Source organism: Triticum aestivum, chromosome 2A (assembly GCF_018294505.1).
Source record: "Triticum aestivum cultivar Chinese Spring chromosome 2A, IWGSC CS RefSeq v2.1, whole genome shotgun sequence".
Classification (NCBI taxonomy): Eukaryota; Viridiplantae; Streptophyta; class Magnoliopsida; order Poales; family Poaceae; genus Triticum; species Triticum aestivum.
Window position 1 is genome coordinate 373,838,225 of NC_057797.1, and position 15,467 is coordinate 373,853,691.

The following is a 15,467-nucleotide window of genomic DNA, read 5'->3' on the forward strand; positions in this document are numbered from 1 at the left end:
AGAGTGAGAAGAAGCCATCTACTTAATAACTATGGACCCGAAGGTTTGTGGTAAACTACTCACACATCATCGGAGAGGCTATGGTGTTGATGTAGAAGCCCTCCGTGATCGATTCCCCCTTCGACAGATCGCCGGAAAAGGCCCCAGATGGGATTCACGGGTACAGAAGGTTGCGGCGATGGAAAAGTGGTTTCGTGGCTCCCCCTGATGTTTTTAGGGTATAAGAGTATGTAGGCGAAAGAAGTACGTTGGTGGAGCTCCGTGGGGCCCACGAGGGTGGGGGGCACGCCTACCCCCTGGGCGTGCCCTCCTGCCTCATGGACGCCTCGCGGACTTCCATACTTCCACTCCAAGTCTCCTGCGTTTGTTCCAAGAAAGATCCTCGCGAAGGTTTCGTTCCGTTTGGATTCTGTTTGATATTCCTTTTCTACAAAACACTAAAATAGGCAAAAAAATAGAAACTGGCACTGGGCCTTTGGTTAACAGGTTAGTCCCAAAAATAATACAAAAGAGCATATTAAAGCCCATTAAACATCCAAAACAAATAATATAATAGCATGGAACAATCAAAAATTATAGATACGTTGGAGACCTATCAGCTAGACCGGGGGGATTCGCCTCGCCACATCGACTATGTTGCACCGCTAGTTCATCAAAGCCAAGATCGTTGTTCCCCTCGGGACGGCCTTTGGGGCAGGAACCTCGGTCAAGCCGAGGACCACGCACTAGGTCAGATCTGTCAAAGTTCGATGGGCATCCTCGTCCCTCTAGAAGCCCGAACCACGTCATTGATGTCTACTACACAAATTGTTCTTGTAGACTCGTGTTGGGCCTCCAAGCGCAGAGTTTTGTAGGACAGTAGCAAATTTACTTCAAGTGGATGACGAGGTTTATCAATCTGTGGGAGGCGTAGGATGAAGATGCTCTCAAGCAACCCTACAAACAAATAACAAAAAGTCTCTTGTGTCCCCAACATACCAAATACAATGGTAAATTGTATAGGTGCACTAGTTCGGTGAAGAGATGGTGATACAAGTGTATTAATGATAGTAGATATTGATTTTTGTAATAGGAACAATAAAAAGCAGCAAGGTAGCAAGTAACAAAAGTGAGCGGAAAAGGTATTGCAATGCTTGAAAATGAGGCTTAGGGTCCATACTTTCGCTAGTGCAATCTCTCAACAATGATAATATAATTGGATCATATAACCATCTCTTAATCTTGCAAAATAAGCATGGTAAAGCCTATACTTGACATTTTTATCGAAAAGAAGGATGCCGAACATTACTCTAAATAACGTAAAGCAAGTACTAGTAAAATAACATGACGCTCCAAGAAAAACACATATCATGTGACGAATAAAAATATAGCTCCAAGTGAGGTTACTGATAATGTTGAAGACGAAAGAGGGGATGCCTTCCGGGGCATCCCCAAGCTTAGTTGCTTGGGTCTTCCTTGAATATTACCTTGGGGTGCCTTGGGAATCCCCAAGCTAATGGTCTTGCCACTCCTTATTCTCCTCATATCGATATCTCACCCAAAACTTGAAAACTTCAATAACACACAACTTAACGGAACTTCGTGAGATAAGTTAGTATGATAAAGAGCAAACCATTCACTTTGGTACTATCAAAGACAATATTCATAATTGTTCTCAGACAATGCCTATAGTACCTTATCATTTAGACAATTTATATTGAGCAATATAAGCCATATAAACTACAAAATAAGCAAGCTATGTATTGGAAACAGAATCTGTCAAAAACAGAACAATGTGTAATGTTCTGAACAATAAACATACTTCTGCTACTCCAAATATTCTAAAATATTAGGAGAACGTAGGTTTGTATAACAATCATCTGTGAAAAATTCAGAATTTTTTGACGCTCCAGTGAATTTAAACAATTCTGTTACTTGAAGCAAACGTTTTTGTTTTTCCATAGGATCAAGTCAACCATCACCCACACTATCCCAGAGGCTTTACTTGACACTTTATTGAAACAAAAGCTATAAAACATGATTACTACAATAGCTTAATCATGCGAACACACAAAAGCAGTAGGTAAAAGTGCTGGGTTGTCTCCCAACAAGCGCTTTTCTTTCATGCCTTTTTTAGCTAGGCATGATGATTTCAATGATGCCCACGTAAAAGATAGGAATTCAAACATAATGGGAGCATGATGGAACACATGGAAACCACATTTAAGCCTAACCCACTTCCTATGCATGGGGATTTTGTGAGCAAACAATTTATGGGAGCAAGAATCAACTAGCATAGGAAGGCAAAAGAAGCAAAACTTCAAGATTTTCAACACATAGAGAGGAAACTTAATATTACTGAGATATGTAGAAGCAGAAGTTCCTCCCTCATAGTAATTTTCAGTAGTATCATGAATGAATTCAACAATATAACTATCACATAAAGCATTCTTTTCATGATCCACCTGCATAATTTTTTATTACTCTCCTCATAAGCAATTTTATTCTCATGAATAGTGGTGGGAGAAAGCTCAACAAAATAGCTATCATGAGATGCTTGATTCACATAATAAAATTGAGCATTAAAATGATGATGAAAAGATTCATGGTGATCATTATTATTTATAGCATACATACCATCACAATAATCATCATAGATAGCAACCTTGTTGTCATAGTCAATTGAAACCTCTTCCAAAATAGTGGATTCATCACTAAATAAAGGCATGACCTCCCCATCCACTTTCATAATTATTACAATAGGATTCAATGCCCTCCAAAATAGTGGGATAATTATAACCTAGAGTTGACACTCTTCCAAACCCACATTCATCAATATAATCATCATAAATAGGAGGCATGATATCATCATAATAAATTTTCTCATCAAAACTTGGGGACCAAAAATATCATCTTCATCAAATATAGCATCCCCAAGCTTATGGCTTTGCATATCACTAGCATCATGGATATTCAAAGAATTCATAATAGCAACATTGCAATCATGCTCATCATTCAAAGATTTTGCGCCGAACTTTTTATTGAATTCTTCTTCTATCAATTGAGCACAATTTTCCTTTCCATCATTTTCAAGAAATACATGATAAAGAGGAATAATATGAGGCCACCTCAATTCCTTCTTTTGTAGTTTTGTTTTATAAACCAAACTAATGATAAAATAAGAAACTAAAAGATTCAATTGCAAGATCTAAAGATATACCTTCAAGCACTCACCTCCCCGGCAATGGCGCCAGGAAAGATCTTGATGTCAACTACACAACTTGTTCTTGTAGACTCGTGTTGGGCCTCCAAGCATAGAGTTTTGTAGGACTGTAGAAAATTTCCCTCAAGTGGATGACCAAAGGTTTATCAATCCGTGGGAGGCGTACGATGAAGATGGTCTCTCTCAAACAACCCTGCAACCAAATAACAAAGAGTCTCTTGTCTCCCCAACACACCAAATATAATGAAAAATTGTATAGGTGCACTAGTTCGGCGAAGAGATGGTAATACAACTGTAGTACTAATAGTAGATATTTATTTTTGTAATAGGAACAATAAAAAACAGCAAGGTAGGAAGTAACAAAAGTGAGCACAAATGGTATTGCAATGCTTGAAAATGAGGCCTAGGGTCTGTACTTTTGCTAGTGCAAAATCTCAACAATGCTAATATAATTGGATCATATAACCATCCCTCAACGTGCGACAAAGAATCACTCCAAAGTTCTTATCTAGCAGAGAACATAAGAAGAAATTGTTTGTAGGGTATGAAACCACCTCAAAGTTATCCTTTCCGATCGATCTATCTAAGAGTTTGTACTAAAATAATAGCAAGTTATCCTTTCCGATCGATCTATCCAAGAGTACATACTAAAATAACACCATATGATACACATCAACCAACTCTAATGTCACCTAGATACTCCAATGTCACCGTGGGTATCCATGAGTTGATTATGCGATATCCATCAAACAATTTGAAATTCATAATACTCAATTCAACACAAATAACCTCAAAGAGTGTCGAAGATTTCTACCGGATAAACAAGGGCGAAAACATGCATCAACCCCTATGCATAGATTACCCCAATGTGACCTCAGGAATCTGTGAGTTGAGTGCCAAAACATATATCAAGTGAATCAATATGATACGCCATTATCACCACGTGTATTCATAGCAATACACACATCAAGTGCTCTCAAATCCATAAAAGTATTCAATTTGATAAAACAAAATCTCAAAGGGAAAACTCAATTTTTCACAACAAGATAGAGAGGGAGAAACACCATATGATCCAACTATATTAACAAATCTCACAATACATCAAGATCGTGCCAACTCAAGATCACAAGAGAGAGAGAGATTAAACAACATAGCTACTAGTATAAACCCTTAGCCCCGAGGGTGGACTACTCCCTCCTCATCATGGTGGCCGCCGACATGATGAAGATGGCCACCTATGATGTTTTCCCCCTCCGATAGGGTGCCAGAACAGGGTCTAGATTAGTTTTGCATGGCTACAGAGGCTTGCGGCGGCGGGACTTCTGATCTAGGGTTATTTCTGGGGGTTTCTATATTTATAGTATTTTTTGGCGTTGGTCTCATGTCCAGATGGGCTTCGAGTGGACCACCACCCACCAGCACATGGGTAAGGCCCCTGGCGCTCCCTAGTGGGTGGTGACCACCTCCTTCATCTTCTGGTCCTCCCACGAAGCTTCTAGTGCCTCTTTTGTTCCAAACAAATCGTCAAATTTTTTTGGAATAACTTTTATTTTTGCACAAAAAACAACACAACAGTAGTTCTGCTGAAAACAACGTCAGTCTGGGTTAGTTCCAGTCAAATCATACCAAAACCATATAAAGTTGTTGTAAACATGGCATGAATACTTCATAAATTATATATATGTTGGAGACGTATCAGTCATCAACACAGAGCACATTAACCAGCTAAGTCGCTTTCATGCTCAAATTTTTTATGTTTTTTTGATTCAACCAAGCGTTATATTTTTTGTTAAACAAAATTTTTGTTTGTTTAAAAGATTTTTTTGTTAAATATGCTGTTTGTTGAAAACAACTTTTGTTTTCCCAAGTTAACTGGGCGCTCTTAGATGAATATGCGTCTTTTTTTAAAATTTTCTTATAACTCGTTGCAAAGTCCTTTTCTACTACTCCTTGTTCTGACATGCGTGTTTGGTCAATAGCCGGATAGCCTGGTTTCTCTCTAGAGCCGCTCAAGTTTAGTTCGCTAAACTGGCCTGAGAAGCACTTTGGCTTCAGGAAGGGAGGTTGAAGCTAAAAGCTGACCCGCTTGAAGTTTGGAGATCACACGTATCATGTTAAAGCACGACGGAAGCACAAATTAATTCTAAGACCAATTTTTGGATTGGCACCAAGAAACTTGATTTAATCTAGACGTAGAGTTTTTATGGAAGTTTTTTGGTTTTCGGAGCTTATGTCACCTTTAACCTATTTTGTCTTTTTCTTTCGGATGATAGGACATTCTCTTGACCGAGGTGTCATGTGTGATGGTCCTGCTCAGGAAATATTTTTTGTCCCGTACTTCGGCATCTTCCCAGCCGAGCTGCACGTCGGTGTTGACAAAACGCGCATGATAGTTGAACTAATTCCTGAGGAGATATGATCCTAGGGTCGGCCTTGTGGCCCAACCCAAGTCTAGGGGGCTACTAAGTTGATGATTCAATGTAGAAAATTCAAAGTGCAAAATGGTTTCCGAGGAGATTTCGATCCTCAGGTTTGTGGGCCACACCTGAGCTGAGTCTCAGGAGCTATTGAGATGAAACCCAATAGATTTTCGTTGGGGCGTAACCCTCTCAGCGACGCGCCACATCGGAACCCGGGTGTGGTGGAAAATGGGCAAGGGCCGGGCCGTCACCCCCCAAGTGGCGCGCCGTATCTTGATCCGGATACGGTGGCAAGTGAGCGAGGATCGGGTCGTCGCATCCTTAGTGGCGCGCTACATCGGCGCCCGGATGTAGTGGAAAATGAGCAAGGGTCTTCGCATTTGACTCGACGAGTGCGAAGGGTAAGGAAGCTAGCCGAGCCTAGGAGGATTCGCTTAGGTAGCTGGAACGTAGGGTCTCTGACAGGGAAGCTTCGGGAGCTAGTTGATGCAGCAGTGAGGAGAGGTGTTGATATCCTTTGCGTCCAAGAAACCAAATGGAGAGGACAGAAGGCGAAGGAGGTGGAGGATACCGGCTTCAAGCTGTGGTACACGGGGACGGCTGCAAACAGAAATGGCGTAGGCATCTTGATCAACAAGAGCCTCAAGTATGGAGTGGTAGACGTCAAGAGACGTGGGGATCGGATTATCCTGGTCAAGCTGGTAGTTGGGTACTTAGTTCTCAATGTTATCAGCGTGTATGCCCCGCAAGTAGGCCACAATGAGAACACCAAGAGGGAGTTCTGGGAAGGCCTGGAAGACATGGTTAGGAGTGTACCGATCGGCGAGAAGCTCTTCATAGGAGGAGACCTCAATGGCCACGTGGTTACATCTAACACAGGTTTTGAAGGGGCACATGGGGACTTTGGCTATGGCATCAGGAATCAAGGAGAAGATGTCTTACGCTTTGCTCTAGCCTATGACATGATTGTAGCTAACACCCTCTTTAGAAAGAGAGAATCACATCTGGTGACTTTTAGTAGTGGCCAACACTCTAGCCAGATTGATTTCATCCTCTCGAGAAGAGAAGACAGGCGTGTGTGCCTAGACTGTAAGGTGATACCTGGAGAGAGTGTTGTACCTCAGCATAAGTTGGTTGTTGACTTACGCTTTCGGATTCGTGTCAAGCGGGATAAGCGTGCCAACGTCGCTAGAACGGAGTGATGGAAGCTCAAGGGGGGAGGTAGCTCAGGCGTTCAAGGAGAGGGTCATTAAGGAGGGCCCTTGGGAGGAAGGAGGGGATGCGGACAATGTGTGGATGAAGATGGCGACTTGCATTCGTAAGGTGGCCTCGGAGGAGTTTGGAGTGTCCAGGGGAAGGAGAAGCGAAGATAAGGATACCTGGTGGTGGAATGATGATGTCCAGAAGGCGCTTAAAGAGAAGAAAGATTGCTTCAGACGCCTATACCTGGATAGGAGTGTAGACAACATAGAGAAGTACAAGATGGCGAAGAAGGCCGCAAAGCGAGCTGTTGGTGAAGCAAGGGGTCGGGCATATGAGGACCTCTACCAACGGTTAGGCACGAAGGAAGGTGAAAGGGACATCTATAAGATGGCTAAGATCCGGGAGAGGAAGACGAGGGATATTGGCCAAGTCAAATGCATCAAGGACGGAGCAGGCCAACTCTTGGTGAAGGACGAAGAGATTAAGCATAGATGGCGGGAGTACTTCGACAAGCTGTTCAATGGGGAGAATGAGAGTTCTACCATTGAACTGAATGACTCCTTTGATGAGACCAACATGCGTTTTGTGCGGCGCATCCAGGAGTCTGAGGTGAAGGAGGCTTTAAAAAGGATGAAAGGAGGCAAGGCGATGGGCCCTGATTGTATCCCCATTGAGGTGTGGAAAGGTCTCGGGGACATAGCGATAGTATGGCTAACCAAACTTTTCAACCTCATTTTTCGGGCAAACAAGATGCCAGAAGAATGGAGACGGAGTATATTAGTACCAATCTTCAAGAACAAGGGGGATGTTCAGAGTTGTACTAATTACCGTGGAATTAAGCTGATGAGCCATACAATGAAGCTATGGGAGAGAGTCATTGAGCACCGCTTAAGAAGAATGACAAGCGTGACCAAAAATCAGTTTGGTTTCATGCCTGGGAGGTCGACCATGGAAGCCATTTTCTTGGTACGACAACTTATGGAGAGATATAGGGAGCATAAGAAGGACTTGCATATGGTGTTCATTGACTTGGAGAAGGCCTATGATAAGATACCGCGGAATGTCATGTGGTGGGCCTTGGAGAAACAAAAAGTCCCAGCAAAGTACATTACCCTCATCAAGGACATGTACAATAATGTTGTGACAAGTGTTCGAACAAGTGATGTCGACACCGATGACTTCCCGATTAAGATAGGACTGCATCAGGGGTCAGCTTTGAGCCCTTATCTTTTTGCATTGGTGATGGATGAGGTCACAAGGGGTATACAAGGAGATATCCCATGGTGTATGCTCTTTGCGGATGATGTGGTGCTAGTTGACGATAGTCGGACGGGGGTAAATAGGAAGTTAGAGTTATGGAGACAAACCTTGGAATCGAAAGGGTTTAGGCTTAGTAGAACTAAAACCGAGTACATGATGTGCGGTTTCAGTACTACTAGCTGTGAGGAGGAGGAGGTTAGCCTTGATGGCCAGGTGGTACCTTGGAAGGACACCTTTCGGTATTTGGGGTCAATGTTGCAGGAGGATGGGGGTATTGATGAAGATGTGAACCATCGAATCAAAGCCGGATGGATGAAGTGGCGCCAAGCTTCTGGCATTCTCTGTGACAAGAGAGTGCCACAAAAGCTAAAAGGCAAGATCTACAGGACGGCGGTTCGACCCGCAATGTTGTATGGCGCGGAGTGTTGGCCGACTAAAAGACGACATGTTCAACAGTTAGGTGTGGCGGAGATGCGTATGTTGAGATGGATGTGTGGCCACACGAGGAAGGATCGAGTCCGGAATGATGATATACGAGATAGAGTTGGGGTAGCACCAATTGAGGAGAAGCTTGTCCAACATCGTTTGAGATGGTTTGGGCATATTCAGCGCAGGCCTCCAGAAGCTCCAGTGCATAGCGGACGGCTAAAGCGTGCGGAGAATGTCAAGAGAGGGCGGGGTCGACCGATTTTGACATGGGAGGAGTCCGTTAAGAGAGACCTGAAGGATTGGAGTATCGACAAAGAGCTAGCTATGGACAGGGGTGCGTGGAAGCTTGCTATCCATGTGCCAGAGCCATGAGTTGGTTGCGAGATCTTATGGGTTTCACCTCTAGCCTACCCCAACTTGCTTGGGACTAAAGGCTTTGTTGTTGTTGTTGTTGTATGCTGCGGAGCAAGGACTAGATCCTTAGGCCGATTTCGTGAAATGCCGTGAATCTCGGGGGCTACTAGGATCAGCGGTTTTGTGTTATCTTTTAGGTGCATCTTGGATTTTAGGATGGCACACACCTTGAGTGCTACTAGCTATACATATCAGAAGAGAATAAATTGCACCAATTGAAATAAATCCACAAAAAATCAGCCCAAGGCTGAGGTGGTGCACCACCTCAGAAGCTGTTTGGCATAAAGCTCAGATGCGAGTGCCTGGTTCCATGGAGGACTTTTTCGGCATTAAGCTCGGCTGAATTCCTTCAACTTTTTCAAGACCAGGTAATCTGTGACCTCAGATGCAGACTGGTATTGGAACTCGGCTGCACAAAGACTCCTCAGATGCAGTCTGGCATTGGAACTCAGCTGCAAGAGGACACTACCGCACGAGAAAACTTCTTATCAAAGGTGTGGTGATAACAAGGCATTGATAAAGGCCTTAAAGGGGCTCCTTAGATGCCCTACATGTGAATTCTTTGGATGCACCTTGACGATCCTCGAGATAGGAGACGAGAAGATTTGTTGAACCAATTTTCAAGACCGATGACCGAAGATGAAGAACATTTCAGGAAAACCGAGGAGCATCCCCAACTTCAAGACCAGTTCAAGGGGCTACTAATGGAGTCATGGACTAGGGGGTACTCACTACTTCAACTCCCCACCAGGAGGGTCGGGCCGAGGACCCCCCATGGCGGTTCACTAATGGGCCACTTCAGGCAGCCTATGACGTATACAAGGAAGATTCTGCAAGATTTGGTGCACAAGACGATGATTCATCTACACCCTAGGACTCCAGTGCATTATATAAACTGAGGCTAGGCTAATCAATAGATGATTACATCTCATGTTCATTACAACAATCTCGTGGTAGATACTTGTAGTATGTACTATGCCCCATATCAATACAATCAAGCCAATGTCCATGTTACCGTCGCTCCAAGATGCCTAGCTTAGGACTTGAAGGAAATATGCCCTAGAGGCAATAATAAAGTTGTTATTTATATTTCCTTATATCATGATAAATGTTTATTATTCATGCTAGAATTCTATAAACCAGAAACTTAGTACATGTGTGAATACATAGACAAACAGAGTGTCACTAGTACGCCTCTACTTGACTAGCTCGTTAATCAAAGATGGTTAAGTTTCTTAGCCATGGACAAAGAGTTTTCATTTGATGAACGGGATCACATCATTAGAGAATGATGTGATTGACTTGAACCATCCGTTAGCTTAGCACTTTGATCGTTTAGTTTATTGCTATTTCTTTCTCCATAATTTATACATGTTCCTATGACTATGAGATTATGCAACTCCCGAATACCGAAGGAACACTTAGTCTTCTATCAAACATCACAACGTAACTGGGTGACTATAAGGATGCTCTGCAGGTGTCTCCGATGGTGTTTGTTGAGTTGGCATAAATCAAGATTAGGATTTGTCACTCCATGTATCGGAGAGGTATCTCTGGGCCCTCTCGGTAATGCACATCACTATAAGCCTTGCAAGCAATGTGACTAACGAGTTAGTTACGGGATGTTGCGGAACGAGTAAAGAGACTTGCCGGTAATGAGATTGAACTAGGTATTGAGATACCGACGATCGAATCTCGGGCAAGTAACATACCGATGACAAAGGGAAGAACGTATGTTGTTATGCGGTTTGAGCGATAAAGATCTTCGTAGAATATGTAGGAACCAATATGAGCATCCAGGTTCCGCTATTGGTTATTGACCAGAGATGAGTCTCGGTCATGTCTACATAGTTCTCGAACCCGTAGGGTCCGCACGCTTAACGTTCGATGACGATCGGTATTATGAGTTTACGTGTTTTGATGTACCCAAGGTTGTTCGGAGTCCCGGATGAGATCACGGACATGACGATGAGTCTCGGAATTGTCAAGACATAAATATTGATATGTTGGAAGCATATGTTTGGACATCGGAATGTTTCCGGGTGAGTTCGGGCATATACCAGAGTACCGGGAGGTTACCGGAACCCGCCGGGAAGTATATGGGCCTTATTGGGCCATAGTGGGAGAGAGGATAAGGGAGCCTAGGAGGGGGCGCGACCCCAAGCCCAATCCGAATTGGGTGGGGGGCCGACCCCCTTTCCTTCCCCCTCTCTTCCCCTTCCTTCCTCTCCTAATCCAACTAGGGAAGGGGGGGGGGAATCCTACTCCTGGTGGGAGTAGAACTCCCCTTGGGCGCGCCATAGATGGGTCGGCCCTGCCCTTCCTCCCTCCTTTATATACGGGGGAGAGGGGCGCCCCATAGACACACAAGTTGATTGTTTAGCTGTGTGCGGTGCCCCTCCACCATAATCCACCTCGGTCATATCGTTGCAGAGCTTAGGAGAAGCCCTACGCCGGTAGCTTCATCATAACCGTCATCATGCCGTCGTACTGATAAAACTCTCCCTCGACACTCAGCTAGATCTAGAGTTCGCGGGATGTCACCGAGCTGAACGTGTGCATATCGCGGAGGTGCTGTACCTTCGGTGCTAGGATCGGTCAGATCGTGAAGACATTCGACTACATCAACCGTGTTGTCATAACGCTTCCGCTTACAGTCTACGAGGGTACGTGGACAACACTCTCCCCTCTCGTTTCTATGCATCACCTAGATGGATCTTGTGTGTGTAGGATTTTTTCTGAAATTACTGCGTTCCCCAACAGTGGCATTCGAGCCAGGTCTATGCGTAGATGTTACATGCACGAGTAGAACACAAAGGAGTTGTGGGAGCGGGTATATACATATTGCTTGCCGTCACTAGTTGATTCTTGATTCAACATTATTGTTGGATGAAGTGGCTCAGGCCGAGATTACGCGTATGCTTATGCGAGACTGGTTCTACCGACGTGCTTTGCACACAGGTGGCTAGTGGGTGTCCGTTTCTCCAACTTTAGTTGAATCGGATTCAATGAACAGGGTTCTTTCTGAAGATCAAAAAGCGATCACTATACCCCGTTGTGGTTTTTGATGCGTAGGTAAGAACGGTTCTTGCTCAGCCCATAGCAGCCACGTAAATCTTGCAACAACAAAGTAGATGACGTCTAACTTGTTTTTGCAGGGCATGTTGTGATGTGATATGGTCAAGACATTATGCTAAATTTTATTCTATGAGATGATCATGTTTTGTAACAGAGTTATCGGCAACTGGCAGGAGCCATATGGTTGTTGCTTTATTGTATGAAATGCAATTGCCATGTAATTGCTTTACTTTATCACTAAGCAGTAGCGATAGTCATAGAAGCAATAGTTGGCGAGACGACAACGATGTTTCAATGGAGATCAAGGTGTCAAGTCGGCGACGATGGTGATCATGACGGTGCTTTGGAGATGGAGATCAAAGGCACAAGATGATGATGGCCATATCATATCACTTATATTGATTGCATGTGATGTTTATCCTTTATGCATCTTATTTTGCTTACTTCGGCGGCAACATTATAAGATGATCTCTCACTAAATTTCAAGGTGTAAGTGTTCTCCCCGAGTATGTACCGTTGCTACAGTTCGTCGTGCCGAGACACCATGTGAGGATCGGGTGTGGTAAGCTCTACGTTCACATACAACGGGTGCAAGCCAGTTTTGCACACGAAGAATACTCGGGTTAAACTTGACGAGCCTAGCATATGAAGATATGGCCTCAGAACACTGAGACCGAAAGGTCGAGCGTGAATCATATAGTTGATATGATCAACATAGTGATGTTCACCATTGAAAACTACTCCATCTCACATGATGATCGGACATGGTTTAGTTGATATGGATCACGTGATCACTTAGATGATTAGAGGGATGTCTATCTAAGTGGGTGTTCTTAAGTAATTTGATTAATTGAACTTTAATTTATCATGAAGTTAGTACTTGATAGTATTTTGCATGTCTATGTTGTTGTAGAGAGATGGCCCGTGCTGTTGTTCCATTGAATTTTAATGCGTTTCTAGAGAAAGCTAAGTTGAAAGATGATGGTAGCAATTACACAGACTGGGTCCGTAACTTGAGGATTATCCTCATTGTTGCACAGAAGAATTATGTCTTAAAAGCACCGCTAGGTGACAAACCCGCTGCAGGAGCAACAAGATGTTATGAACGTCTGGCAGAGCAAAGCTGATGACTACTCGATAGTTCAGTGATATGAGATAGTTTAGTGATACAGCTTAGAACCGGGACTTCAACGACATTTGGAATGTCATGGAGCATATGAGATGTTCCAGGAGTTGAAGTTAATATTTCAAGCAAATCCCCGGATTGAGAGATATGAAGTCTCCAATAAGTTCTACAGCTGCAAAATGGAGGAGAATAGTTCTGTAAGTGAACATATACTCAGAATGTGTGGGTACCACAACCACTTGACTCAGTTGGGAGTTAATCTTCCTGATGATAGTGTCATTGACAGAGTTCTTCAATCACTGCCACCAAGCTACAAGAGCTTCGTGATGAACTATAATATGCAAGGGATGGATAAGACAATTCCCTAGCTCTTCACAATGCTAAAGGCTGTGGAGGTAGAAATGAAGAAGGAGCATCATGTGTTGATGGTCAACAAGACCACCAATTTCAAGAAAAAGGGTAAAGGGAAGAAGGGGAACTTCAAGAAGAATGGCAAGCAAGTTGCTGCTCAAGTGAAGAAGCCCAAGTCTGAACCTAACCCTGAGACTAAGTGCTTCTACTACAAAGGGACTGGTCACTGGAAGCGTAACTGCCCCAAGTATTTGGCGGAGAAGAAGGATGGCAAAGTGAAAGGTATATTTGATATACATGTTATTGATGTGTACCTTACTAATGCTGGCAATAGCGCCTGGGTATTTGATACTGGTTCCGTTGCTAATATTTGCAACTCGAAACAGGGGCTACGGATTAAGCAAAGATTGGCTAAGGACGAGGTGACGATGTGCGTGGGAAATGGTTCCAAAGTCGATGTGATCGCGATCGGCACGCTACCTCTACATCTACCTTCGGGATTAGTTTTAGACCTAAATAATTGTTATTTGGTGCCAGTGTTGAGCATGAACATTATATCTGGATCTTGTTTGATGCGAGACGGTTATTCATTTAAATCAGAGAATAATGGTTGTTCTATTTATATGAATAATATCGTTTATGGTCATGAACCCTTGATGAGTGGTCTATTTTTACTAAATCTTGATTGTAGTGATACACATGTTCATAGTATTGAAGCCAAAAGATATAAGTCTAATAATGATAGTGCAACTTATTTGTGGAACTGCCGTTTAGGTCATATTGGTGTAAAGCGCATGAAGAAACTCCATGCTGATGGACTTTTGGAATCACTTGATGCTTGCGAACCATGCCTCATGGACAAGATGACTAAAACTCCGTTCTCCGGAACAATGGAGCGAGCAACAGACTTGTTGGAAATAATGCATACTGATGTATGTGGTTCGATGAGTGTTGATGCTCACGGCAGGTATCGTTATTTTCTTACCTTCATAGATGATTTGAGCAGATATGGGTATATCTACTTGATGAAACATAAGTCTGAAACATTTGAAAAATTCAAATAATTTCAGAGTGAAGTGGAAAATCATCGTAACAAGAAAATTAAGTTTCGACGATCTGATCGTGGAGGTGAATATTTGAGTTATGAGTTTGGCCTTCATTTGAAACAATGCGGAATAGTTTCACAACTCACGCCACCTGGAACACCACAACGTAATGGTGTGTCCGAATGTCATAACCTCACTTTATTATATATGGTGCGATCTATGATGTCTCTCACTGATTTACCACTATCGTTTTGGGGTTATGCTTTAGAGATGGCTGCATTCACGTTAAATAGGGCACCATCAAAATCCATTGAGACAACACCTTATGAACTGTGGTTTGGCAAGAAACCCGAGTTATCATTTCTTAAAGTTTGGGGCTGTGATGCTTATGTGAAAAAGCTTCAACCCGATAAGCTCGAACCCAAATCAGAGAAATGTGTCTTCATAGGATACCCAAAGGAAACTGTTGGGTACACCTTCTATCACAGATCTGAAGGCAAGATATTCGTTGCTAAGAATGGATCCTTTCTAGAGAAGGAGTTTCTCTCGAAAGAAGTGAGTGGGAGGAAAGTAGAACTTGACGAGGTAATTGTACCTACTCCCTTATTGGAAAGTAGTTCATCACAGAAATCAGTTCCAGCGATTCCTACACTAGTAAGTGAGGAAGCTAATGATGATGATCATGAAAGTTCTGATCAATTTACTACCGAAGCTCGTAGGTCAACCAGAGTAAGATCCGCACCAGAGTGGTACAGTAATCCTGTTCTGGAGGTCATGTTATTTGACCATGATGAACCTACGAACTATGATGAAGCGATGATGAGCACAGATTCCGCAAAATGGCTTGAGGCCATGAAACTGAGATGGGATCCATGTATGAGAACAGAGTGTGGACTTTGGTTGACTTGCCCGTTGATCGGCAGGCCATAGAGAATAAA